Source organism: Lipotes vexillifer, unplaced genomic scaffold (genome assembly GCF_000442215.2).
Source record: "Lipotes vexillifer unplaced genomic scaffold, Lipotes_vexillifer_v1.1 scaffold652, whole genome shotgun sequence".
Classification (NCBI taxonomy): domain Eukaryota; kingdom Metazoa; phylum Chordata; class Mammalia; order Artiodactyla; family Lipotidae; genus Lipotes; species Lipotes vexillifer.
Genome location: NW_006779703.1, coordinates 961,896 through 965,144, shown reverse-complemented (window position 1 = coordinate 965,144; position 3,249 = coordinate 961,896).

Here is a 3,249-nt window from a genome sequence, read left to right as displayed (position 1 = left end):
CATCCCTGCCATTGTTTGCTGGGCATTGAAGAGGAACTTGGACTTGCTGCAAAGTTTATCTGCTCAGGCGGTGGTGACTACTCATAATTGCCATCGCTTCCAGGCTCAGGGGTCCGCCAGCCCAAGTTTTATGTAGGAGGGATCCCCGCCCAGATCTCCCTTTAATGTGGCCAAAATATGAACTCAAATCTTTTAACAGATAAAGATGACCCACCATTGAAATGGCGGTGGTCTGGGTTCAGGATACCCACTTGGTAAAACCTGTTCTGTCTCTTTCCAACTCATTAACCTCGTTGTCACGCTCTCCTTTCCCCGTTATAGCTTTTAAGCGATGGGGGAGGGCTGACAGTCTCAAAGATTAAAAATGTGATTGAATCTGAGCCGTGGACCGGGCGCAAATTGAAAGTATTTTGTTCAAGAAGGTCATGAGTAGGCGTTATCTGCACCGAAGTGGAGCCAGGAGCAGGTGGAGCCTGGTGGGGTCTGCCCCCCACCCCAGCACGCACGCCCTGGGAGGTTCCCCCAGGCTAGGGCAGGGCAGAGCCCGGCCCCCTCCATGGGTCCAGCATGTCCTCTGCTGCCATGTTCCCCCTCGACTGTTACGGTTGGAGGGATACCGGTTGGAGATCAGCGTCTTGGTGTGCAAGCAAAGTGGGGAGTGAGGAGAGAGATGATTGTGGCTGAAAGGCTGTCCCTTCCATGAATCCACGTGGATCCCTCAGCGCGGCCGTACCTGGCAGAGGGGCTGCCCTTCCACCATACCCCAAGTTCCCCCATCAGCCTGACGCAGGCCAGAAGGGGTGCTAGCCACACACTCCTCGATTGCCAGTGACTTTCGGTTTATGCATTTTGAATACTGAACTCAAACATATTCTCCATTCGACTTCAGATTATTTTCTAAAGATAGTTTTTTTAAAGCTTTAAACCATCACCCCACCACCCATCATCACCACCACCAACAACAACGAAAGTAATAAATTAATAAAAATAATAAAAAGCTGGGACTTCCCTGGCGGTCCAGTGGTTAAGACTTCAGCTTCCAATGCAGGGGGTGCGGGTTCAATCCCTGGTTGGGGAACTGAGATCCCACATGCCTCGGGGCCAAAAAAACAGAACATAAAACAGAAGCAGTGTTGTAACAAATTCAATAAAGACTTTAAAAATGGTCCACATCAAAATATCTTTAAATAAATAAATAGCTTTAAGCTTCTGTACATCATTAATTCACTACATGGGAAGATTTGGTCACAGTAGATAAAGACCCATGTCGTGGACTACCCGTGTCGTGGACCCATGTCAGGAGCCAGACTCCTGACCCCAGGCTGTTCTGAGAACATGTTTCCCTCAGAAGCATCGGGTCCCTACTGCATGGCACAGCATCCTACATATGGGATGTGTCTGAAATTTGGAATCACTCTCCATCCCCTCCTCTGCCTGCATCTCCTGTTCACCCAGAAGTTGGGCCAGAGCTAAAAATAGGCGCCACAGGGCTTCCCTGGTGGCACAGTGGTTGAGAGTCTGCCTGCCAATGCAGGGGACACAGGTTCATGCCCCGGTCTGGGAAGATCCCACATGCCACGGAGCGGCTGGGCCCGTGAGCCATGGCCGCTGAGCCTGCACATCCGGAGCCTGTGCTCCACAACGGGAGAGGCCACGACAGTGAGAGGCCTGCGTACTGCCAAAAAAAAAAAAAAAGTAGGCACCACATATACCCTGAGAAAACCATAATTCAAAAAAGTCACATACCACAATGTTCATTGCAGATCTGTTTACAATAGCCAGGACATGGAAGCAACCTAAGTGTCCATCGACAGAAGATATGGCACATATATACAATGGAATATTACTCAGCCATAAAAAGAAACGAAATTGAGTTATTTGTAGTGAGGTGGATGGACCTAGAGTCTGTCATACAGAGTGAAGTAAGTCAGAAAGAGAAAAACAAATACCGTATGCTAACACATACATATGGAATCTAAGAAAAAAAAAGGTTCTGAAGAATCTAGGGGCAGGACAGGAATAAAGGTGCAGATGTAGAGAATGGACTTGAGGACACGGGGAGGGGGAAGGGTAAGCTGGGACCAAGTGAGAGAGTGGCATGGACATATATACACTACCAAACGTAAAACAGATAGCTAGTGGGAAGCAGCCGCATAGCACAGGGAGAGCAGCTCGGTGCTTTGTGACCACCTAGAGGGGTGGGGTAGGGAGGGTGGGAGGGAGACGCAAAAGGGAGGGGATATGGGGATACATGTATAGCTGATTCACTTTGTTTTACAGCAGAAGCACACCGTTGTAAAGCAATTCTACTCCAATAAAGATGTTAAATAAATAAATAAAATAAAAATAGGCACCAGAGTACAATTTTTCAGATAATGTCTAATCCATGAGGTACCAACAGTCTGCTCTTGGTTTAGCTATGTGGGATGCTTGTTTTTCAGAGTCTGTATTGCATCATTCCTGGCTTCATTAAACAGAGCATCATGAACATATATCACTTTCTTCAACAATTCAGGGTCATCCCTGGAACCTCCAAAATGGCGCTAAGCCATGATGCCATGGTCCCCTTGAAGCGTGGGAGGCTGTCTGCTTCCCTCTGCATGCTGGTCTCCCCTGTTCACATCTCAGTAGGTTGCTGCCCAGCATCACTCCAGGCAGCAGGCAGCCAGGCTGGGCCTCTTCCCCACCCGACCCCGGCAGGCACCCGCCTCACCAGAGGTGCCCAGACCCTCCCTGGTCCAGTGCGTGCCCGTTCCCAGGCCTCAATGGCCTTTGCTATCTGAGCTGGGAAACCAAGTACCATCCGTATTAGAAAGATACATCAAACAAAAGAAACAGACTTGAGAGGGGGCTGGGATAGGGGGGGATCCTGTGGGTGTGAAGCCTCCGGGTGGCAGTTCTGACTCCTAGTGACCTTTCCATGCATCCCTTATCGGTCACTGACATGCTCCAAGACGATTAAGCTTGCGTGACAAGAAAGATATACTTGTTTCCTTTCGTTTTGCTTTTCTCCCTCACACCTCACAATTTTAGTTTCTTGAAATAAGGCCTGGAATTGTGACTTTTCCTTTAGGAGAGGAGAGAGAATGCTAACTACTCAGCTGACGGTCATGGCTTTCATCTGCTCTGGGAAGAGAGTTTCAATGAATGGGCTTCTTATGATAGAATATTTTTCAACAATGGTGAAAAACAAAAATGAGTAAACCCCAGCCATCCATCAGATGACTTTTTTTTTTTTTTTTTTTTTTT